The sequence below is a fragment of the Panicum hallii genome, chromosome 2 (assembly GCF_002211085.1).
Source record: "Panicum hallii strain FIL2 chromosome 2, PHallii_v3.1, whole genome shotgun sequence".
Taxonomy (NCBI): domain Eukaryota; kingdom Viridiplantae; phylum Streptophyta; class Magnoliopsida; order Poales; family Poaceae; genus Panicum; species Panicum hallii.
This window is the reverse complement of record NC_038043.1, coordinates 8647938-8674226: the sequence shown is the minus strand read 5'-3', so window position 1 is coordinate 8674226 and position 26289 is coordinate 8647938. Positions and strand designations below refer to the sequence as shown.

Sequence of the window (26289 nt, the reverse complement as noted above, 5' to 3'; positions counted from 1 at the left end):
CTCCACAGTGAAGCAATACTTAGCCAGTCAGTCCACTATATTTTCTTCACATACATTGTTCTTGTTGGGGGTAAAGGAAGTTGGATCTGTGCAACACATGGCAAAATTGAATCAGTAGAGCTCGATCCAATCAGCATGTGTTGTGTTTGATCCCTACTTGTGTTTTTTATGATGATTTTGTTCTTTCATGAAATCATCGATAAATTGAATTGATACTTACTAATAGTAGATACTCCAATGCAGATCTGAATTCGAACTATCCATTTGTATTCGGCATTCAAGAACATCCATAAATCCGTATTTGTATTTAGGTTAAACTATGGAAAATAGTTCTATCTGAATCCGTAGTACCATATTCGATACCCTTGCATCCCTAACCGTCCATCATGGTTCATGGCACAAACATTAGACAAGAGAGCCGCCTGTCTATATTAAGAAGGAAATTAGTTTGGCTTACAATGCGGGCCGATGAGTATGAAGGCACATGCACGACACTAGCTTACAATAGCGGACTATATGGAAGACTAGCTAGTACAACTACAACTATACATTGCAAGGCATGTTCCATTCTATCCAAGAACAACTACAGCCTGCTCGTTGACTCTTGGACACCCAATCCCCGCCCCTAAGTGCTTCTGTCGGTATTTTACCGCCAAGCCCACCAAGGGATACTTCCAAGATGGTGAATTGTAGGTGGAGTGTCGCCGAGATCAGAATCTCGAAAGTGCAAGGAACACAAAGTTTAGACAGGTTCGGGCTGCCGAGAGCGTAATACCCTACGTCCTGTGTGGTGGTTTGTATTGCGTTGATATATTTGGAGGGGGTCCCTACCCGCCCTTATATAGCTTGGGGGGACAGGGTTACATGAAAATCCTAACCAGATACGAGCTCAGGAGTCCTACCTGAGTACTTTTCGGGTAGTTTCCTTCTGTTCCGACTAGTTCTACTACGATACGAGTAGTTCGACTACCGAGTAGTTACACTGATGTAGGGCGTGGGTCATGTCCCATCCCTTTTTTAGAATATGTAAGCCATATGCACAGTCCCGTGGCCCCGGGTCTGACAAGCCCCCGAGCTCTTCATAGTCGAGTAATGTAGGCTTCCGAGTACTTCTGGAGGCATCCTCAAGTTCTCCCGGACTCCATCTTGAAGGTGTCTTCTGAGTACTTCATTGTCTGCATTGAAGCCGTGAGGTGCTCATGCCCTGTGTAGTTGTCAAGTCTTATTTTATATAGGGTGCGATTAAACTCGCACTCCATATGGAGTAGCTCCCGAGCCTTGGGTTGAATCGAAGAATCAGCCGAGTGTCAAATTAGCCTTGAATCTTCTATCCTTATCTTACAAAAGATTTCAAAAATAAGTCGCTGATGACACGCGTCCCGCAGCCCCCGAGACTTGAATCCAAATCCCCAAGCTTTTGGAAAAAAGGATCCAAAGAATTATGGCATACAATATATGACGGTAAAAATTTGATGGTTAAGATGGGCAAATTGGTTCAGAAATTCGAAAACCATTTTTTCGGAATGAATTCCCTGAAAAAATGGTTAAACAAATAACTTCTCTAAAAAGCGCCGTAAATTGCCACCCAAATCAAACCATTTTTTCGGAATGAATTCCCTGAAAAAATGGTTAAACAAATAACTTCTCTAAAAAGCGCCGTAAATTGCCACTCAAATCAAACCTTTTTCCTTAAGTCAATAGCTAGATAAGACCTCTGGGTTAAAAATTTAAAAAACCCCTATTTTGGAATAAAATTCTTGAAATAATGGTTAAACAATTATCTTTCCGAGATAAATCTTCAAAAGCCTATTAAAATGGTTTCTTCTACGAATCTTTCGAGTAGTTTTGCGACGTCTAGCCTCCGAACATGAAAGCTTAAACGATCCACCGAAAGCTCGCTGAGTGCCCTATCAAGCCCAGTCCCCGAGCATGGGAGCTAGAGGAGTCGAGGTTGGTGACGGTGCGTAAAAACTAGTTGGGAACTAGTAAATGCAGTGTTACGGGACCGAGGCTCCTTCAGTAAACTACACGTAGTACTTGTCGAGAACTAGAAAACGGAGTAGTACTGGAAGTATGGGAGCGAGGCCTCTTTAGTAAACTACACGTAGTGCTAGTTGAGAACTAGTAAACGGAGTAGTACTGGAAGTATGGGAGCGAGACCCCTTCAGTAAACTACGCGTAATACTAGTCGAGGACTAGTAAACGGGGTATTACTAAAAGTGTGGGAGCGATGCCCTTTCAGTAAACTACGCACAGTACTAGTTAAGAACTAGTAAACGGAGTATTACTGGAAGTATGAAAGTGATGCCCTTTCTGTACACCATGCTGCGCTACAGCTGACAACTTGGGATACAATTTAGTTAAGGGTGAAAACGGCATAGATGCTCGATATTCCAGGAGTTTGGGACCTCCTGGTTATTAGGGTACTGTAAGCGATATGACCCTGGTCCTGTAACCTTGAGCACGATGGAGGGTCTCTCTCATCGCGAATTAAGCTTATGCAGCCCGGTTTCATCCTGGATGCGGCGAAAAACCAAATCTCCAACATTGAAAGATCTTTTTTGAATGTTCCGGTCGTGGTAACGATGGACACCTTGTAAGTAGCGGGCCGACTGAAGCAAAGCATTGCATCTGACCTCTTCTGTCGAGTCAAGTTTGAGATATCTTGCATCATCAGCCACACCTTCTTCGTACATCTCCAGTCGAGGAGATTGCCACGTGACATTAGTTGGTAATATAGCTTGAGACCTGTAGACGAGGGAGAAAGGTGACTGTCCTGTGGCTTTGCTTGGTTGTGTGCGAAGCTCCCAAACTACTGATGAGATATAATTGATCCACTTGCCGCCCTTTTTACTGTTCTCGTCGTAGAGTCTTTTCTTCAGGCCATCAAGGATCATGCCGTTGGCGCGCTCAACCTGGCTTTTAGCCCACGGGTGAGCCATTGAAACATATTTGACCTCAATGGCGCTGCGTTCACAGAAATCTCAAAACTGATGCGAGTGTAAATTGGATCCCAGATCTGTGATGATAGTGTTGGGAAAACCGAATCGGTGCAAGATGTCGCAGATGAAGCTAACCACTCGATCTGTAGAGAGCTTTATAATTAGCTTGTACTCAATCCACTTCGTGAACTTGTTGATGGCTACCAACACGTGAGTAAAACCTCCTGGCGTAGTTGTCAAGGGCCTTATCATGTCCAGACCCCAGCATGCGAACGGCCATGAAGGTGGTATGGTAATAAGGTTGTGGGTCGGGACATGGGGCTGGTTGTTGAAGAACTGGCAGTTTGTACACTGGCAAACGAGTGTTTCGGCGTCTGCCAAAGCAGTCAGTCAGTAGAACCCAGATCTGAAGGTTTTTCTGACCAGCGTGCGAGAAGCAACATGATTTTTGCATGCGCCTTCATCAATCTCGTGGAGTATTTCTCTGCCTTCCTCTGTGCTTACACACTTCATGAGTATGTGTGATGCTGATCCACGCTTGTATAAGTTATCCCCGACTAGAATGTACCCTTTGCTACGCCTTAGGATGCGTGTGGCCTTAGTGCTTTTTGGGTCAACGCCGGGAGGTAGTTTGTGCTCCTTGATGAAGTCGAGAAAAAGTCACCCGCGAGTCGACCTCGATCATCAAGAACTCTCGGTTAGGTTCTATTGGACCCTAAGCGATGGTGCTTTGATCTGGTGTCTTGATGGATAGGTGGTACAACTCGTGGACGAAAACTCCTGGTGGGACATTAGCTCGATCGGAACCCAGTTTCGAGAGCACATCCGCTCCCACGTTATTGCCGCGAATCACATGATGAATTTCCAGAACTGAGAACTTGTTCTCGAGCTTGCGTATTTCCTCGATGTACGCGTCCATGGTGTCCTTGTTGATATCCCACTCTTTGTTGACTTGTTGGATTACCAGCAAGGAGTCGCCATAAACAAGTAGTCGCTTGATGCCCAGAGAGACTGCTAGGCGTAGCCCATGCAGTAGTGCCTCGTACTTGGCTTTGTTGTTCGAGACCTCAAATAGTATTTGGAAAATATATTTGAGTTGTTCTCCTGTTAGACTGATGAAGAGTACTCCCGCGCAACCGCCTCCGAGCTTGAGTGAGCTGTTGAAGTACATCACCCAATGCTCTGGCAGGTTGGCTGGATCTTCCACTTGGTTTTCTTGCCATTCTGCCATAAAGTCGACTAGTGCCTGCGATTTGATGGCAATTCGGGGCTTGAAGTCAAGAGTAACAACCCCCAGTTCCACTGCCCACTTGGAGATGCGCCTAGTGGCGTCCCGATTGAGGAGAATATCCGCCAATGGGAAATCAGTGACCACCGAGGTCTTGTGTGCGTTGAAACAGTGGTGAAGCTTCCTGGAGGTGATGAGTATAGCGTAAAGTAATTTCTGAATTGTCGGGTAACGAACCTTGGATTCAGAAAGAACTTCGCTAACAAAGTAGACTGGCTGGTGCACATCGCAAGCATGGCCTTCCTCCTGGCGTTCCACCATGATTGCCGTGCTGATGATGTGAGTGGTCGTGGTGATGTAGAGTAATAGGTTCTCGCCTGGTTATGAAGCTGTCAAGATGGGGGGCGACTGCAGATGATGCTTAAGATTTTTCAGCGCCTGCTTTGCCTCCTCGGTCCATTGGAACTTGTCATGTTGTTTGAGCAATTTGAAGAAGGGTAATCCCCGTTCTCCAAGTCGCGAGATAAATCTATTCAGGGCTGCCATACAGCCTGTGAGCTTCTGGATGTCCTTGATCGTATGTGGGGCGTCCATATCTGTAATGGCGTTGACCTTTTTCAGGTTCGCTTCAATTCCTTGGTGACTGGTGCGCCGAAGACGCACTTGGTTGGATTGAGCTTCCACCAAAACATACGTAAGTTGTTGAAGGTTTCCTCGAGATCAGGGATAAACTCGTCGTGGACTCTGGTCTTGATGACCACATCATCCATGTAGCCTTGAACATTGCGATGTAGCTGATCAGCAAGGCATAATTGGATAGCCCGCTGATAGGTGGCTTTTGCGTTCTTCAACCCGAAGGATATAGTTGTGTAGGCATATGCTCCAAAAGGGGTGATGAATGCTGTCTTGATTTGATTTTCTTCCTTGAGAGCAATTTGATGGTAACCCAAGTAGCAATCAAGGAAAGAAAGCAGGACATAGCTAGGCATAGAGTCAATGACTTGGTCTGATGCGTGGGAGCGCGAAGGGATCCTTCGGGCAGTGTTTGTTGAGATCAGTGTAATCCACATACATCCTCCATTCATTATTATTCTTTTTTAGAACTAGTACAGGGTTGGCCAACCACTCAGGGTGGTAGACTTCTTTAATGAAACCAGTCGCGAGTAGTTTTGCTAACTCCTTCTTGATGGCCTCCCTCTTGTCTAGGGCGAAGTGTCGTAGTCGCTGATTCTTCGGAGTGGCTATGGGGTTGACTTTTAGGCAATGCTCAATCAACTCCTTAGGCACGCTGGCATATCCGCTGGTTTCCATGCGAATATGTCACGGTTGGCCCTAAGGATGTTGATGAGCGTGCTTTCCTATTTGTCATTCAAGTCGCCTCCAATCAAAGCAGACTTGGACGAGTCGACTTCTTGTAGCTGGATGGCCTTGATGCCGACGTCGCTGGGGTTGGGTTTTACCCTAGACTGGCTAGGCCTTTGATTGGGGATCTCTATCTCTGAGTCGGTGAGCTTTTGCACGCCCGTGAAGACTTCCACAGAAGGTTCTGGCACGCATGATATCACGGCGTACTCGATCGCCTCTTGGTCGCAGTCGTACGACTTCTTCATGTTGCCACGGAACGTGAGTACACCTGTTTTGCCTGGCATCTTGAGTAGTAAGTAGATGTACTAAGGTACGGCCATTAATTTGGCCAAAGCTAGTCTGCTGAGGATGGCGTGGTATGATGACTCGAAGTCAGCCACCTCAAACTTGATGTACTCCGTGCGGTAGTTGTCTTTCATCCCGAAGGTGACTGGCAGGACCACTAAATCGAGTGGTGTAGCCGCGTTTCCAGGGACGATGCCGTAGAACGGGGCTCTACTGGGGGTGAGCATCTTGGAGATGTTCAGCCCATCTTCTTCAATGTACTCAAAAAGAGCAGGTTGAGGCCGCTCCCGCCGTTGATGAGTACTCAAGTCAATTGTGAGCCTGCCACGACAGGATCTAGGACGAGCGGGAATTTTCTCGACTCCGAGAAGCTGGTCCACTGGTCATCCCTATAGAAGGAGATCGGGAACTCGCTGTATCTCAGAGGTTTCTGCATGGCCGGCTCGATAGAGAGAAGTTCGCGTAGGGTCAGCTTCTATGCGCGCCTCGAGGGGAAGCCGCCATCTCCGCCGGTAATGGCGTTGACATTATATTTTGGGTCTTGGAAGTCTTGGGCCCCGGACTTGTCTCCCTCGTCATAGTCCCCCTGATTCTTCCGCTTTCCGTCTTGAGGAAGAAGTGGGGCGTTTAGTGACTTGCGAAGGCTGACACACTCGAAGAGCGTATGCTGTGACTTCGTGTGCATCAGGACTTTCTCAAACTGTGCTTGATTGTTCCCTGACTTCTTGCTTCTTGCTCAACAGCCGCGACTTCTTGGTCTGACTTGCTTTTTCGAGGATTCCCTAAGTTGTTCCGCTGGCCTTTGTTGAAGTGGTTGTTGTTGTTGACCTGCTTGTCATTGTTGCGCTTAGGGAAGCGGTCGTTCTCCTCGTCTTCCTGGTCAGCCCACCATGCCATCATGTCGCGCAGTTCCACGGCAGTAGTCGGGCAGTTGCATCCGAAGTCGTGGTAGGTAGGGTTCGAGAAGAGGCCATTCTGGAAGCAGCGGATGACGTCCTCATCGATGATGTTGGCGATGGTGGCTCGCATCTCAAAGAAACGCCAGGTGTAGGATCTCAAGGTCTCGTTCCACTCATGCCTAACCTGGGAAAAATCATGTTGAGTACTTGCTCGGATCATGCATCCCTGGAAGTTGTCGATGAAGAGCCCTCTTGAGGTTCTCCCAGGAGTCGATGGAGTTTAGTTTAAGGCTACCGAGCCAAGTGAGGGGTGCGGATTCCAAGGCTACTGGGAAGTAGAGTGCCTTGGTGGAGTTGGATCCGCTAGATACCTCGATGGCGACGGAGTAGCAACGAATCCACTAGCGCGGGTCTTGCATGCCGTCATACTTGGAGATGCTGACTGGTTTGAAATCCTTGGGGTCAGACCGGTTGGTGATGTTGGAGGTGAACGCGGGAAAACGGTCACTATCATCGGCGTCATGATATCTATCGGGTCGGTCCCTTCTCCTTGCCTCAATGATGTGCCACGCGTCACGACCATCGTTGATCTTCTGCTTTAGATCAATCGTAGGAGTGTTCTGAAGGCTGGCCTTGGATGGAGCTTCGCCCTGAGGCCTTGCATCGTGCCGGTTGCGGGGTGGGCGCATCAGTTGTTGCACCTCTTGTTCAACGTTGCCACACGCGAACTGCTGGCCCTAGGGATTGCCGTGGCCGACTGAATTGTCCTGGTTGCGCTGGCGATTGTCGTTCCCCCGATGTCCAAAACCTCCTCCAGGGGTGCGACTAACCTGTGCAGAGTCACCATGGTGCTCAGGTCTTGAGAGCGTGTTTGAGTTGAGGACATTGGGTGTTGCCCATCAAGTTGCACGAGCGTGCGCTGAGTTAGGTATTGCAGCCTTTGTATCTGGGGGTTTGGTGGTAGTTGTTGAGCTAGGAGTGCTGCTTCTGCAATGGTGCCGATCGTGGTGTGATACTCCCGATCTTCAGCTGCTGTGAAAGCGTTGTTGAGGTTCCTTTGGTAAAGTGGGTTGCGTGCGTGGTTTTCCGTGTTCCGCCTGCGCTTGGCACGCTTGGCATTCTTCAACCGTCAGATCCTTGTGTACTCCTCGTTCTCATCCTGAGGGGCATCCGCCGTATGTTCATCGGCAGACACGTCCGCGAGTAGTTCGGTGTCGTACTCAGGACCCGGCTCGTCATCATCCGCATTGGGAAGGGAAGCCATGTAGACTTGACGATCCGGCAAGCTCTCAGCTGTATGGCTGTACTCGACTAGCTTTGTGCTGCCCTCTCCCTCTTCCAAGATGCGAGAGAGGGGTTTGCCTTCCTGAAAAGGCAGTTTCTACGTGAAGACCACAAGGCAGGAGTCGTATTTGAGTAACTCAGAGGGCTCTAAGCCCTTCTAGTATACGAACCGGCCTTGCGGCGTAGATGTTACGGTTAAACCTAGGTGACTACCCGAAAAGGATTCAAGGTCGTCATCTGATTTTGAGTGGTTGTCGAAAATAGGGCCTCTCGACGGGCGGTGGCTCCCTCGTCCTCGAGTTCTCCTAAACTCCATCTTGAAGGTGTAGTACTAGTCGACAAGTACTTTTCGTCCAAGAGTACTTTTCGTCCTTGGGTACTTTTCGTCAACGAGTACTTATCGTCTGAGTCCGAGTAGTTATCGAAAACGGGGAGCCCCCCACAGGTGGTGGCTCACTCGTCTTCGAGCTTAAGCAGACGATCTAAGTCCTCCTTCAAGTCAAAGAGGGACTTAGATCGTGTAGCTTCCTCGTTGACTGAAACGGCATTGCGTAACCCAAACGGGAATAGAGTACGTGCCTTCTCGGATCGGTTTGAGTCCGATCTGAGAGGTTCTGGTGCAGTACGAGTTGAAGTCGCGTCGAAAACGGACATCCTCTCGATCTCCTCGGCGAGATCGAGGAGCACAACTCGTTGAGGTTATCGACAAACTCGTCGAGGCTGCTGCATCGATTCGGTGCAGAGGCCTCCGGCTTCCTTAAGTCAGCTAGGTGGCCGTTGAAACCACCTGAGCCGTTGGCGACGCAGATTGAGGAGCCAAAAATGAACGTTATACTCTCATCATCAAGCATGGTGCTGGTGATGCTAAAAGATGTCATCGAATTCTTCAATGATTCCATCCACCGGATGGACAGCTATTGCCTGAACTTTGTCGAAGACTCGAGCGTTCCTCTCCTTGCAGATTCTCCGGGAAACGAGCATGACTGCTGAGTCAAGACGACCCTGCCGTTGCAGATTGCTGAGCCCGTTCCTTATTCGCATCCACCAGTCGATGGACTGAGCTTCTGGCAGTAGTGGGCCTCAGCTAGAATTCGTTGTTAAGCTTGGGGCGTGCTAGAATTGTTATGCTTGGGATATTCGCTATGCCAGAACCAGCTACTAAACCAAAGGTCCAGCGGTCAGCCGGCACATACAGCCAGTAGAAATAATCCTTTTGGAGGCCTTGCTCACACCTACTCCTTTCATCCAAAAAACAAGTCACTTATAAAATTTTAGAATAGATTGATGAGGAGATAAAATGATCTTGTCCCTATTTATTAGCTATATCAGACGCTAGTTGACAGTTGCATGCCCACATGCAACATGCGCACATGCCAAAAATTGAGTATAATAACTTATTTTCTAGAATAAATTTTAAATCACATAATGATTTGTTGTTTAGCATGGAGGGAGTATGCACCAGCTAGCTTGATGATAGGAGATAGCCTTGACGATCGTGACCTTTCTAGATACTAGAACCTGGATGGATAAAATCAGTCGCTGATACCTACCATTCCTAGCTAGGTGATTCCTACATATTTATGTGTACGTTATATAGGCAGGATTGCTCAACGACAATGCAAGATTGCCTACCTGCAGCATATGAGTATCTCAACTGCCCCTACTATGGTCAAGTTAGAGAGCGGATGGGAGCGCGGCACTAGTTATTAAAGCAACAAACTAAGCTAGGGTTCACTTTCTATTTGTACTACTTGTGTGCATTTCAACCCACATGACTTGCTAGAATGCATGGGCCGAGGCCACGCGAATCCTTATTGAGTTGCACATGTTAAATACGGTAAAGAAGAAACATTTTATTTCATCATAAATAGCTAGTGTCGTCGTCAATGCCTTAGGCACAATGACCCAAGATGCCTGCCTTTAAAAATGATAGGCCTGGAGCAAGGTTTTCAATTTCGGCGAGATTTTGCCGGTAAACCCGAATTTTTTTAGTGGGGCCCGACAAAAATTGGTACCGACTAAAAATTTTCAGGCGAATTCATCTCCCGCCCCAAAACAGCGCCAATCCGGCCCAATTTTCATTTCCCCGCCGGCCCACGCGCCTACACCCCCACCAAAACCCTAAAATCGCCCCCAAATTTCCCCATCCTTCCTCTGTCCCTTGCGGCGGCGGCTCGCACGCAACACGCTCTCGGCGCTCAGCGGCGCCCATCTCCACCGCCTCCTCCCATCCCCCTTCCTTCTCGAGCCAGCAAGAGCACGGCGGCTGTGCGGCCGTGGCTCGCTGCCCCTCACGCCAGCAAGGGCACGGCGGCCGTGGCTCGCTGTGCCTCGACCACGGCGGCAGCACGCTGCCGGTGTCCGCTCGTCAGCAGCCTCGGCACCTGGGTACTGGGTACTGCAGCTCCTTCGGCTCGCCATCTGCGTGCCTGAGCCCTGTTCCCAACTGCAGTCGCTTCACCCAGGCAAGCTCTTTGTCCACCTGAATGATTTGTTTTGTTCTTCTGTTAACTAGAAGCTGCATACCTGCATCGACAAGCTATATGCTGAATTGAATGGTTTTTTTTGGGTTTTGAAGTGCCCTCCTGTATTTTGCAATGCAAATGATGTTCATTTGGGATCTACATTGGTGCTCTGTGCTTCAAGCATGTACTATGGACTGTAATATGTGGGACACTGGCAGTCTAGGACTGCATTTAGGATTGATGGATGACATTGACATATTGAGATGCCTGAAACTATCTAATCTGTCCTATAACATGTGAAATGGTCTTGTTTGTTTGTTTTTTGTATACAGTTATGATGTAGGGTGGACTAGACATAGTTTCTAGTGAAATTCTGCCAAAAAAAAGTTGAATTTGTTTGAATTTGATCCGAAATTCCTGAAATATCGCATTTTTTGGCTAGGCACCGATTTTTTTTCCATTCCGGAATTGAAAACCTTGGCCTGGAGACGCAACAAAATACCTACAGAAAGTAGGATATGTGCAACACATAGCAAAACTGAATCTGCAAAGGATCTGTGCAACACATAGCAAAACTGAATCAGCAAAGCTCGCTGTAACCAGCATGACAGTCCATGTTTGAGCAACACCATGTTTTGTTTGATTGTTTCCAAAATGTCACTGCGGCGATTCTTACACCTTTCACATGCCATACACTCAGCTCTTTTGAGCAGCCCAAGTACCACACAAAGAACATATGCAAAACATGTTAGTGAGAGAATTTTTTTAAAAAAAGAGTTAAAAAATTAAATTCAAAAAAGGGGTGTTGATTTAGAAATTTTCCAAAAAGGGGTATCTCCCACCCGACCAATGGGCGGGAGGCGTGGGGCCGGACACCTCCTGCCCATCCAACGGGCGGGAGGTGCTAAATCTTTTTCTAGATCCCTTCCGAGGTCTCTTCGCGAATAATGAATTTTTCTTATTCGAGAAGAGGCTTTTGACGCGGCCGCGTGGGCATCCCGCCTGTTGCGGTGCGGAGGGGCATCCTGCCCGTTGGGCGGACGGGAGGTTCCCCTACCTCTATATAAGTCCCCACCTGCCCCTTAAATTTTCATTTTATTCAGCAAAAACTAGAAAAAAAGAAAAAGAGGAGAGGAATCGGTGAAGCCCTGTTCACATGTCGGTTTGGAGGTATATTCCTGTTCTAGTTGTATAATTACTTGAAAATAATTACATGTCGTTGTGTATTAATATGTACTATAACTAATACAATTATACTATAACAGATATGTTTTTCGAGAAGAAAATGTGATTTATGGGCCGAATGGGGTAGATTTAAGTGAATTCAACTGCGCGGTCAGAGGATATTTGAATCTCTATGCAACTGGTTAATGAGCTGATTAAGTATTAATCAGGAGACACACATTGTGAATGTTCAGTGCGTCATAAATCGTACCATTTATGCTTTAATTTGGGAGCTGATGCCACTTGCAATCAATGATAACTGGTTAAGTTATCTGCAAAATGCAAGCCATTGGCAATAGCCACTGGTACTCCTTGTCAGTGTGTACCGGAAGTCTTTGATAAACATTAAAGTTGCTGCGGGGGATGAAGATGTTGATGAAGAAGTTGAGGAGCAAAATATTGAGGCAGGTGGCATCGCAGCATCTCAATGCGTGGCTGATGAGGGGGAGAACATACCCCGTATTGTTGAACAGCTGCGAGACGAAGATCGTGAGTTGGATTAAGCAATCAATGCCGATTCGTCTGATGATGATGAGGATGTACCTGAAGAATGGGTGAGCAGAGATTTCAATCATCTTGTCATAGATGAGGGACTCAGCGTGCCTTGGGATTGCAGGGAGAACGAAGTTGTTCAGGGTGTGAGGTACCAGTCAAATGATGAGGTGAAGGAAGCTGCTAAGTGTTGGTCTTTCTCTCTTATGCGAGAGTTCAAAACAGTCGAGTGCAAGTTTCATAAGTACGATGTGGTATGTGTGAATGAGGGCTGTCGGTGGCGGGTGCATGCCTATAAGGGCAAATGGAAAGATTATTGAGAATGCTCAATTGTCACTTAGCACACTTGTCGTTTGCCGGGCGTGCAAAAGTTCCATCGCAATCTTACATCGCGATACATTGCAAACAAGATGTACAGGATAATATTAGCCAACCTGCACGGGAAGTCTATTATCAGGCATATTCAGAAGAATTACAAGTATACCATCTCGTACGGGAAGGCGTGCAGTGCAAAATAGAAGGTGTTAAAGATGAGGTTTGGCACGTTCGAGGCTCTATATGATAATATTTCTTGATTGTTGGCTGTCATTTGTCAAAAAATTCTGGAAGCTATTATGACCTGAAAAATCTAGACAGAGGACAAGGTCCGTCCTTCATATTGCAGCGGGCCTTTTTCAGCTTGGGTCCATATATTATCGCATTCCAACACTGCCGGCCTATTCTATGCATGGATGGGACCTTTCTCACAGAAAAGTATAGAGTGCAAATGCTGACAGCCATTGCAGCGGATGGAAATAATCAATTGCTTCTGGTTGTTTTTGCTTTTGTTTAGAGCGAGAACACAGACAGTTGGTATTGATTCCTTTAACGAGTTAAGTTTGCAGTCGTTCGGGATAGGGAAGATGTGTGTCTACTACATGATCATCATGGCGGCATATTAAGGGCAATACTAGATTTGCAGGAGGGGTGTGGAGACCGGAGAGCCGGCCAAGTGGCGTGATGTTCGCAGTAGATGGTGCATGAGACACATCGGTGCAAACTTTTTCAGTCAGTTCAAGAACAGGCATCTTATGAATATATTCAAGAGGCTATGCAAGAAAACAAATTAACGAAAATTTAACAAACAGTGGCAGAAAATTTATGAACTACCCGGGAAGAAAAGAAACGAGGACGCAGCAAAACTAGAACTGCACAGAAAGAAGCAGAGGCTTTGTGTCCTTTGCCAACCGATACTGTATGTACTCGGAGAAGGTTTGGTTCAGCGGTGAAAATATTTTTTGAATGGATTGAGAATGAGCCAAAGGAGCAGCGGGCGTTGCTTTACAATACCGATGGTGCAAGATACGGTATAATGACCACCAACTCTGCTGAGGTTTACAATTGGATGATGTGAGGTGTTCGTGTGCTCAACTGGTTGCAATTATGGAATTCATCATCCACGGGTGTACCGATTACTTCAGGAATCGGTTTACTAAAAATAAGGCATACATGCAAGATCCAGACAGACATTTTGGGAGCATGATGACAGATTATATGACCAAGAAGGCAGCTAGCGTCTAGTTACACCACGTACGGCAATGTGGTAAACAGGAGCTCAAGTTTGAGTTAGCTCTCAGGGACAGAGCACGACGTGGCATGAGACGTTAGACTCCTGTAAAGTAGTGCATCCTCAAGGTTGATGGTACTTGTTGTTGCTCATACATGAGGCCAAAGTTGATGCACAGATCTTGTTTTCATATAATGGCTGCTTGTACGGATATTGTACATCCTGTCGATATATATGTTTGTTATTACTTTAGAAAGTAGACAATTGCCAGCACTTGGTAGTGTGAGATCTATGGGTTCCGTATGGCTGGAGCGTTCATTGAGGCAGCGAATCCTGTGATCTATATTCTAGGCCCGAGAACAGCTCGGGTTAAGAGAGGGTGCCGTCAGACACGGTGTATTCGTAATGACATGGATGAGTCAGAGCTCCGTACGAGGATACATCGCTGCAGTGCATGTAACCAGAGTAGATACACAATTATAAACGTTGTTCGAACAATGATGCTGGTCTAGTTCTGCTGAAGCTGGTTCTACAGTGATGTTATAGACGGAAGACCTCCGGTTGCATCAAGTAGTGGGAGACGTCGCTGATCAAGTGCTACTACGATATCAGGCATCATTTAGTTGTAATTTTATTTGAACGTTGTTTGCTCATGTGTAATATTTGCCGCGTTGAGTTTGTATTAGATTTGGATGTGTATTCGTAATTTTAACAGACCATTATGTGTATTTGTAATATTTGCCGCAGTGATTTTTAACGGATCATTATGTGTGTTTGTAATTGTAACTGTGACTTGGCATTTGTATACTCTCTGTTGTATTTGTTAAGTATGTTTCTAATATATGTATCGTACTTAACTTTTATGCAGATATGGCGCAGACACCGGATCTCCTTGACGCGAGCACCGACGTACGGCACGGGTCGTACCTGGCAGCGGTGGAGGGGTAGCAGCTTCACGAGTTGCGCTCTCGTGTAGCAAAGGAGTTGTTGCACCTGGACGACCGCTGGCTTGACAGGTGATACTTTGTATTTTTTACGGAATGAATGTATTGCATGTTCAACAATTGTAACCATAATGCAAAATATACAAGTTACGTAAGACTGTTTTGCTGCCACTCGCACGTATGCTTTAGGCCGGCGACGGCTAAGACGGTGGCGCCAAGAAGCGGATGCAGTTCGACCGCTCTCTACTTGCGGCGTTGGCGGACAGGTGGTGTGCGGAGACGCACACGTTCCACTTGCCGAGCGGGAAGATGGCCCCCACGTTGTCGGACGTGTCGTACCTGCTCGAGCTTCCCATTGCGGGGGGAAGTTGTTGACTCGGTTGCCGTGCCATGTACCTGGAGGGTGGAGCTTCAGGAGCGGTTTGCTCTAGTGAACCCGCCAAATTTTTTGGCCGTACCTGACGCGCTCGGTCCCGCCAAGTGTTGGGTAATACAATATAGGGTACATACAATTATTTTTAATTAATATAATTGAATCATATCTGACTAGCTCTGAGCATTGAATAAATATATTTTAGTCTCAGGATCTCCACCCTCTGGCTGGACAGCATGAGGTGTCGCGATGCCTGGAGGCATATCTGTTGTGGTTCTTCAACTCGGTAAGTTCTGGGGCTGCTAACCGATAGGCATTCTTTGCTAAAGGCTTGGTTCCAGGGACTAAGTCAATAGTGAACTCTACATCTCTTTCTGGAGGCATACCGGGTAATTCATCTGGAAACACATCTGCGAATTCCTGAACTACTGGCACATCTTCTGAGGATTATGCTTGAATGTGGTTCACCATGGAGTCTGATAGGCTAGACTGGATTAGGCATGTGGCTGTTAACCCTTGGTGGTTGGTGACAGTCACTGCTCTCTCAGCACAGGCTATGTTTTCTCGGTGCTTGGTGAACCAGTCCATACCAAGTATGACATCTATCCCTTTGGAAGCAAGGATTATTAGGTTGGCAAGGAATACTACCCCACTTAGATTTATAGGGATATCTAAGACACCTAAGTAGCAAGGTATATGACTTACAGGCGAACGTGTCATTAGCGGCATCTTAAGGATTATTATAAATATCATGCTTTCCCACAAAGTGGGAGGATTTAAAGGAATGTGATGCTCCAGAATCAAAGAGCAGTGAGGCTAGATCTGATTGGACCAGAAACTCACCGAAAATCACTCCGGTGCATCCTCTGCTTCTTCAGCATACACATGGTTCACCTTTGCCTTGCCGAAGGACTGCTGCTGGCTCCTAGCTGGTGTTGTACGGTTGGCTGGCCTTGTAGTGTCCGGCTTCGCGGCAGTGGAAACACGTCTTCACATTGGTCACTTGACTTCCACCAGTCGGTTGGGTGCAGAAGGTATTCTGGGTCTTTATAACAGGAGCTGAATGGGCTGGCTTCTGGAAAGAACCGGGGTGCGTTTTGAATGAGAGGGCACCCTGTCTCCTCTGGCCTGAGTAAGCTGGATACTGAGTCCTCTGAAACTTCTCCATCTGCTGGGGCTTCTTGCTTTCAAACCGTCGTTTACGCTCACTGAGTTCTGACTTCCTATTTCTCTTGGTGGTGATAGACTTGTTGATCATGGCATTAAAGTCACTATGGGTGGTGACTTCAACCAAGGTCCTGATTTCAGGGTTAAACCCACCAAGAAAAGCTTCTTGCTTCTTTTCGTCATCATTGATATCCTCTGGTGCATAACGAGACAACTCCGTGAACTTATGAAGATACTCTGTCACATTCATACCACCTTGACGAAACTTTCTGAATTCATCCCTCTTGAGCTTCATAACACTGCTGGGAATATGATGTTCTTTGAAGATTTTGACAAAGTCAGCCCACACCATCTCGTTAGCGTTTTCATTTATTTCCCGGTAACTCTGCCACCAAGTAAGGGCTGGTTCCCTTAACTGCTGTACTGCGAGCAAAACTTTATCTCTGTCATCTGCATGGACTACTTTAAGCTTTATTTCAATCTCTCGCAGCCAATCATCTGCCTCAATAGGGTTATCAGATCCTCCAAACTTAGGTGGCTGCAAGCGGTTAAAATCTGCAATTCTGCTGCCATTGCCATTATGATACACTGCAGGTCTATTGTTGCCAAGATTGCCTTGAGTTTGAGCTGTGAGAGTGGTCACAAGAACTTGAAGGAGTTGGTTCTGCTGCTGCAGTATGGCTGCCAGATCAATGGGTGCTGGGGCACGGGGAGGTGGCGGGGATAGGTGTCCATTTTCTGGCGCTTCTGGGGCAACATTCAGAGGGGCCTGGTTTCTCGGGTTGACCTCGTCACCGTCTTCTTGAGCATGGAGTCTCTGGACTCGGCTCGAACGACGGGACATCTGCGGTCAAGGAGGGATAAGGTAAGATTAGGTGGCTCTCTTAATTTATTACTGGGGTAGATTTGCATATATATAATAGCATACACCACAAACGAATCATTTAGGCACCACACAAGCATTCATTCAAACAAGCAGGGATACATGACACGACGGATTACAATAACGCGGCTCGACTTTTAAGAGTCGGCCGGGACGACTCGACTATTGAACCCTACAACACGGTCTTCGGGGTCACTGTTTTCGGGATCTCGGAGAGACGCAGGAGGCGTGGGCGGCACTAATTCAGAAATCCTCCTGCGTGGTTGGGATGAGGAACACAGCGGGAGAAAACGGCACAACCGGCAAACAAACACAAGCAAGTTATAAAATAAGCTCAAATGGAGATGAAAATAGGAGGAATAGATAGTATATGATTTGAGGAGAGTTTAGGAAAAAGAGTTACGCCAACCACGCAGGAGGATTTGTGAATCAGTGCCGCCCACGCCTCCCGCGTCTCTCCGAGATCCCGGAAACAGTGACCCCGAAGACCGTGTTGTAGGGTTCAGTAGTCGAGTCGTCCCGGCTGACCCTTAAAAGTCGAGCCGCGTTATTGTAATCCGTCGTGTCATGTATCCCTGCTTGTTTGAATGAATGCTTGTGTGGTGCTTGAATGATTCGTTTGTGTTGTGTGCTATTATATATATATGCAAATTTACCCTAGTAATAAATTAGGAGAGCCACCTAATCTTACCTTATCCCTCCTTGACCGCAGATGTCCCGTCGTTCGAGCCGAGTTCAGGGACTCCATGCTCAGGAAGACGGTGACGAGGTCAACCCGAGAAACCATGCCCCTCTGAATGTAGCCCCAGAAGCGCCAGAAAATGGACACCTACCGCCGCTACCACCCCGTGCCCCAGCACCCATTGATCTGGCAGCCATACTGCAGCAGCAGAACCAACTCCTTCAAGTTCTTGTGACCACTCTCACAGCTTAAGCTCAAGGCAATCTTGGCAACAATAGACCTGCAGTGCATCATAATGGCAATGGTAGCAGAATTGCAAATTTCAACCGCTTGCGGCCATCTAAGTTTGGAGGATCTGATAACCCTATTGAGGTAGATGATTGGCTGCGAGAGATTGAAATGAAGCTTGAAGTAGTCTATGTAGATAACAGAGATAAGGTTTTGCTCGCAGTACAGCAGTTAAGGGGACCAGCCCTTGCTTGGTGGCAGAGTTACCGGGAAATAAATGAAAACGCTAACGAGATGGTATGGGCTGACTTTGTCAAGATCTTCAGAAAACATCACATTCCCAGCAGTGTTATGAAGCTCAAGAGGGATGAGTTCAGAAAGCTTCGTCAAGGTGGTATGAATGTGACGGAATATCTTCATAAGTTCACGGAGTTGTCTCGTTATGCATCAGAGGATATCAATGATGACGAAAAGAAGCAAGAAGCTCTTCTTGGTGGGTTTAACTCTGAAATCAGGACATTGGTTGAAGTCACCACCCATAGTGACTTTAATGCCATGATCAACAGGGCTATCACCACCGAGAGAAATAGGAAGTCAGAACTCAGTGAGCGCAAACGACGGTTTGAAAGCAAGAAGCCCCAGCAGATGGAGAAGTTTCAGAGGACTCAGTATCCGTCTCACTCAGGCCAGAAGAGTCAGGGTGCCTTCTCATTCAAAACGCACCCGGGTTCTTTCCAGAAGCCAGCCCAGTCAGCTCCTGTTATGAAGACCCAGAATACCTTCCGCACCCAACCGACTGGTGGAAGTCAAGTGACCAATGTGAAGACCTGTTTCCACTGCCGCGAAGCCGGACACTACAAGACCAACTGTCCGTATCTCAATCAGCCCGCCCCTTCTATTTTCTCCAACTCTATTCAAGGACCAAAGCAGCCGACGGGAGCCAACCGTACAACACCAGCTAGGAGCTAGCAGCAGTCCTTCGGCAAGGCAAAGGTGAACCATGTGTATACTGAAGAAGCAGAGGATGCACCAGGAGTGATTTTCGGTGAGTTTCTAGTCCAATCAGCTCTAGCCTCAGTGCTCTTTGATTCTGGAGCATCGCATTCCTTTAAATCCTCCCACTTTGTGGAAAAGCATGATATACTTATGATAGCCCTTAAGATGCCGCTAATGACACGTTCGCCTGTAGGTCATATACCTTGCTACTTAGGTGTCTTAGATATCCCTATAAACCTAAGTGGGGTAGTATTCCTTGCCAACCTAGTAGTCCTTGCTTCCAAAGGGATAGATGTCATACTCGGTATAGACTGGCTCACTAAGTACTGAGGAAACATAGCCTGTGCTGAGAGAGCAGTGACTGTCACCAACCACCAAGGGTTAACAGTCACATGCCTAATCCAGTCTAGCCTATCAGACTCCATGGTGAACCACATTCAAGCAGAATCCCCAGAAGATGTGCCAGTAGTTCAGGAATTCGCAGATGTGTTTCCAGATGAATTACCCGGTATGCCTCCAGAAAGAGATGTAGAGTTCACTATTGACTTAGTCCCTGGAACCAAGCCTATAGCAAAGAATACCTATCGGTTAGTAGCCCCAGAGCTTGCCGAGTTGAAGAAGCAGCTTGAGGAGCTTCAACAAAAGGGATTTATTAGACCTGCTGCTAAGAAGAAAGATGGAAGCATGAGACTTTGTGTGGACTACCATGATCTGAATGCAGTCACCATCAAGAACAAGTACCCTCTGCCTCGAATTGATGACCTGTTTGATCAGCTGAAGGGAGATAAGTTCTTCTCCAAGATAGATCTGAGGTCAGGTTATCATCAGCTCAGAGTGCGACAAGAGGACATCTCTAAGACAGCCTTCAGGACCCGTTATGGCCAGTATGAGTTCACAGTGATGCCTTTTGGTCTAACTAATGCCCTTGCCTTTTACATGACCCTCATGAATAAGGTGTTTATGGAGGAGTTACATCGGTTTGTCGTGGTATTCATAGACGACATACTGGTCTATTCTAAGAGTGCTGAGGAGCATGGACAACATTTCAGAGTTGTGCTGGGAAAGCTCAGAAAATACCAGTTGTATGCTAAGTACAGTAAGTGTGAATTCTGATTGCAGAGGGTCAGTTTTCTGGGTCATGTCTTAACAGCTGAAGGTGTTGAAGTGGACCCAGAAAAAGGTCAAGGCAGTATCAGAATGGAAGCAACCAACCTCAGCCTTGGAGATTAGGAGTTTCTTGGGATTAGCCGGCTATTATCGGAGATTCATAGAAGGTTTCTCTAAGATAGCCCGGCCTATGACCGAGTTGCTTCGGAAGGACACGATGTGCAATTAAAATTTAATTTGGATGCTTGACTTGTGATTTATGATTTTTAGTTTTGAATTCCAATGTATGTTGGGTGATGTTATTTCTTTTGTCTTTCGTTAAATGCATGCACCGGATCTAGTTGAGCTGTCGTATTCCTTATGTATCTTTGTTAGTGATGTCAGATTTGACGGCTGAAAAGTAGCAGGCTATCGTTCCCGCGGTGCTGCTTGTCCTCATGCTTCAGGTGAAAAATGATACTTTTATTGCTTGTGGCGATATACAATCGCACCCGAGGTGGAGGGGCCGTGCTGCACCGCCTGCTCGCATTGCCTAGCCCCGCCCTGCCCTGCACTGTCCGGTGCCGCTTGCACCGGCTCTGCCTGGTCGCACCGCATCGATCCGCCGACACCGCCCTGTGCCAGCGCCACTCCTCATCGCTGAGCCACCCAGACAGAGAGATGGCTTCTTACGGAGACAAATCTGGCCATGGATCCATCTCGCATATGAAGGAAATAGTCCACATCAAATATGGATCCAATCTATCCCACTTTATCTTTAAAATCAAACACTTGGATTAATTGAGCCTAGATCTATTAAGCTAATTAATCAAGTAATTTCAAGGTCTATAAAAAATATTGCTAGTTACATTTGTTATAAGATCACCTTAAAAGTTAAAAGTTGAGAGGATCCCTAACTTGTAAGGTGGAGCTTGTCTACACCTTACACCTGATAAGAAGCCGAAGAAGGGATACGCGCTGACGAGCTGAGCTGAGCGTGACGTGATGTGTGGGCTGGGCTTGGTCGTGTTGTGCAGCTCTAGACCAGGGGTGGTAAAAATGACCAGCAGTAAACGACTAGTAACTGACGTGATGGGTTGGCAACAAATGTAGTTACTGGCGCGGTTGATGGCCAGTAACAGAAGATCAATGGCAGGAACATCAGTAACTGAATCCATTAGTCACGTAGAACCCAACAGTAAGCAAAGTGTCTATAAAAAGGGCACTGGCCTCTCCTCTTTTGCACATAAAAACACATAACATCTCCATTGTTTTTTTTGCATCTGCAATCCTGTTCTGGTGATCTGGGTGCACAGATTCACTAGAAAAGCAAGCCTCCAAAACTCCACCCCGTCCGAAACTGTGCACCGAGTAGAGGGCGATCAGGTTTTTAGGTAGAGCATATGCACGACTACTCATGGTGCATCCGGTACTGGCTCCGCTTCAGGGTATTCTTTCTTTGTTTCCTATTTCAATATATTTTGCACAAGCCATCATATATAGGGATGCAAGTTATATTTATTTTGGATCATTGGGTCGACCCAAAAATTTGATAAAATAAACTAGGATGACATTGTGTGTAATTAATTTAGGAGAAGAAATTAACTAGAATGACATGCCATTGTAATTATTTAGTTGATCCATAAAACACCACTGGGTACCCACTTGCACCCTTAATCACATGCCTCTTGTTGTTACTATAATTTTCATAAATTTTGCTCTATTTATGTCATATTTTATCAAGTATTTTGGATTAAGATAAACCATAATGCCTCTAATTCTAACAATCACATGGTTAATAACTTCAAAAACTCAATTAATATTTCAGCCACCAGCGATGCCAATGTCATACCACCCAGAGCAAGACACGTAGAAAGAAGGGCATTCACTATGATTTCTTCATAAAGAAATGATTGGTTCGATGTTGAACTAACTGCAGACAAATGTTTAGGGATTAGAACGGTGGTTTTGGCAGTAAAAGACTTGAAGAACGAAATTTAGTTTGGGTACAAAGTTCAAGAATGAAAATGCCTATTCGGGCACCACTTCCTACGGCACGTCATGGTTGGTCACGCGGCAACAAGCCGGCAGCGTGAACATTCGAACAAGGGACCTCCTGGTGATTAGAAACTTGCTGGTACTTCCCATTCTTATCTAGTTGATTCCTATGTGTATAATGTGCATCGAATAGGCAGGATTGGGTGCCGTGCCCAAGGTCGATGCAAGCAAGCCTTGCTGCAGCTAGCAAATGAACTCCTATGGCCCATCGAAGCGGACTAGAGGGGCACAGAGTATTGAAGCAACAGACTATATATGCGGTTCCTTTTTATTTGTATCTGCAGGCATTATAGCCCCCAGAACCATACTTATAGGATGGTTGGTCGAAGCCATGTGAATCTTTATTATTACATCTCACATGTTAATAAATAAAGAGAAAATAATTTATTTTATAATAAGTACTAGGGTAAAATACACAACAGGTCACTGAACTAGTCTTGTATGGTCAAGTGAGTCATGAGAGGTATTAATTTGGTCCGGATCCTATCCATGACTACGTGGTTGCATGCCATTGCCAACATTGCAACCTTCCCCCTCCAGAGAAAAAGGTCCCTTGTTTGAAGGGATTAAAAAGTTAGATCGCATCTTAATTCTTGGCACAGCAGAGACGAACTGCAAGGCTGCCTGCGGCGAGGGTTGACCGAAGGCCGCGGACAGAGGGCACGATTTGTTCTGCCATGGAGCCAGACTTGCGTGCCGAGGGGCATGATCCTCCTGTGTAGGTTAGGCAAGATTTCCCCATTTACTAGAAGTACAAATTTGGGAAAAATGTTGTCACCAGCAGAAGTTTATTCTTTCCTAGATAACATGGTATAGATGGTTTGAAAAAAATAATTATTCGGGCGGCATATTCTTTGTTTCTTTTGAAGTGATCTATAACATTCCATCAGGACATAATTGAAGGCTATGTGCAAGCCATTCTCTGAAGAAATTCATTAATAGCACGATTACAGTTTATGAATAGCGCGCATGTTTAGGTTTTCTCGCCAAATCACTAAAGATGCCAAGGTGGCATTAACATGCATCCACAAAAGCATGGGTAGGATGTGAGGCACGATTAGTACCCCCAGTGACCCACTTAAACAAGTTCAGGTATGTAGATACGCAATTTTCTAGTTGAGGTACCTACTTGACCACACAAGACAAGTTTAATGACCTGTGGTGTATTTTACTCTAACTGGTATCATTGCCTTAGGAAGTAGGAACAGGCTGCGCTACCGCACAGACTGGCATGCTGCTGGGAAGGCAGTGCTCTCGCTTGCGTTGGTCCTGGTGTGACGATCGTGTGGTTGGGACGCCTATTGTCGATGGGGCTACATTGGCCGAACAATCCCCTCTAGGGATATGGATCCATCCCTATTGTCCACAATCTAATTAAACACATCAAATGATGGGGTGAACCAATCCATTCCACTTCATCTTCCAAACCAAACACATACTTATTAATAGTTTTTAAAACTCAATTAGTATTTCAGCACCAGAGATGTCAATGCCATGCGAAAAGTGAATGGTTTTGTAGTTGAGGGTTAAAACCAAGACTGACCGTATGCACTTACTGCCTATGAACCCCGGGAATCTTTTTCAAGTGAATAATTTGTTACAAAATGGACTAGTTTCCATCACCAATGAATAATTTATTACATTTGTCTTTTATTAATTGTTCTATTTACTCTGATTCGTGCTTTTGCACAATTTTGGTGAGTTTCACGTGATCAAGGCAACTCTTATGTTGTCTTTGCATGTACAATCAATTCTCGCCTATCCAATCGTCCTTTCACATGCGACGATGCTGGCCGCAGCTGATGTGGCGAGAGCACGCACATCCTGCGGCGCGCCATGCCCGGCACCAGGTGGTCCCACGGCAACAAGCCGGCAGCGCGAGCGGCTGGGGTAGGAAGCGGCGCGCTGGCACCAGCTACCAGGGCCAGCGGCCTGCGGGCACGTACAGCCAGCAGGTGGCCAGGCCCCAGATACGAGCTGGTGAGCGTGCCAAAAGGCTCCTCTTGGAAGCCTCACACCCATGTTCGGGATGGCAAAATCCATACCCATGCATCCAATGCGAAACGGCCAATGAGATTGATGATTGAGGACTCGTCGGCTACGTTCATCAGACGGTGTGACGAGGATCCTCAGAGAAAAAGCCTGCCGGTGATTGGAAACTTACTGATACCTCTCATCCCTAGCTAGTTGATTTCTACCTAGTTGATACGATATGTGGTCACAAGCGAATGAGAGCGGAGAGGAACAAGGATTTGAAGCAACGGACGGCGTGCGTGGTCCCTTTTTATTTGTATTTGTGGGCATTGCAGCACATAAGACTAGAATAAGATGGTTGGTCGAGGCATGCGAATCCTTATTGCACTGCACATGTTAAACAAAGAGGGAGCAATTTATTTCATCATAAATAACTAGTATCGTCGCCTGAAGAACAAAGATTCACAATGCCTGTAAAAATAAATTATATAGGACCAGGTGCAACAGAATTCTGAACAAAACTTTTCTCTAGTGTTCCTTTTCATTGTCACTTAGCAGTCTTATCATTAGTTTGATCCTTTTGCAACCTACTATGCAACTCATACCAAGTGGTCATATATTCAAAACATGATCTGCACTTTTCTCGTGCTCTCTAAGTCTAGTTCTAAGATGAATTTAATCGTTACCCCCTCATTTGCCAACTGGCCTTTTTGATGCTCTTTTATAAATAGTTTACAACCGAAGTAAAATACTCTATATATCGAGTTACTTAGAATAGACAAGCCAATCTCTATCACAATGCTCTCCATTTGATATAGTGCGAAAAACCTTCTAGAATATCTATCCTTAGGACCGTTCTGAATTGATAGGTCTTTTTTAGTATTTTTTGTGCTAAATTGTCAATTTGTTTAGTATTAAGGGAATCCCAATTATCAGACCCGAGTATATGGGACTGCACATATAGCCTACATCTCACAGGATAAGGGGTGGGATATGGTCCACACCCTACACTGGTTGTAACTACTCGTAGCCTAGTAGAACTACTCATACAGTAGTAAAACTAGTCGGCCACAGTAGAAAACTACCCGAAAAGTACTCAGGTAGGACTCTGAGGCTCGTATCCGATTAGAATTTCCATCTAACCCTATCCCGTAGACTATATAAGGGCAGACAGGGACCCTTCTCAAAGGGGAGTGTGAGGGAGAACTCGTGCTTCATGCAGGAGATCACCCGATCACCATTTAAGATAATACAAACCACACAAGACGTGGGTATTACACTCTCGCGGCCCGAACCTGTCTAAACCTTGTGTTCCTTGTATCTTCGAGTTCCTGATCTCGGTGACACCCTACCTACAAACTCACCACCTCGGGGGTATCCCTCCGTGGGCGTGGCGGTAAAATACCGATAGCTTGCGCGCCATGTAGGGGTGTTCATCGAAGATCCACCGGAGAACTCGATGGCATCGTTCAATTTCACCAGCGTTATGCTCGATGACGGTCCCCGGTCTGCATCACCGACGGGGTGGTGGCTTCAACAGCCACCTCGCTGAAACCAGGGAGCCGACGGAATTTGCTCCAGCATCCTGCCGCGACATTGACGACCTCGCCAATGATCTCGGCGGAATTTGATTTTCCGATCTAATTGGAAACCGTGAGGACGAGCCTGGATCCAACCCAGCTCCTACTTGTGATCGACTCAAATTCAGCCCGTGCAATAACAACAACGCGCCATCGCCGCCGACCCTGACGACGTGGCTCGACTTCAGCTAGCGCTGCAGTGCCGACGTGCTGCTGCCACCGGCTACGATTACTTCAACAAATTTGCATCGCCAACGATTACTTCAACTACTCATCTCGACTAGAAATTAGTCGTTAACAGGCCTTAAACTTCTTGGCGACTAGCTCTGCACGGTCAATAACTAGTCGCGATCAACTCCGACTAGTTGGCTTCATCAACAAACCATCACGGCTCCATCGACGGCCGTTGTCGCTTGTAGACAATCGTTCACGGATCAAGCTAAGTCACTTATACCTTTTCCAACTTGTTTTTCACATGAACAGCTATTTATTTGTGTACATCTCTTGATGGGCATGAAACCCTTCAGAGCTACGCTTCGCCGCCTACTTTTTGTGCAACGCGCATTCTCTTCACAAGCCATGTCATGC

General features: G+C 46.5%; 1 long non-coding RNA gene across 1 annotated transcript; it reads left to right on the top strand.

Annotated features, from left to right (window-relative positions):
- The first annotated feature begins 14895 nt into the window (after positions 1 to 14895).
- LOC112882340 lies at positions 14896 to 15861 on the top strand. Its single transcript, XR_003226648.1, has 2 exons — positions 14896 to 15161; positions 15253 to 15861. It is a non-coding gene; the product is annotated as an uncharacterized LOC112882340 (long non-coding RNA).
- Positions 15862 to 26289: the final 10428 nt, after the last annotated feature.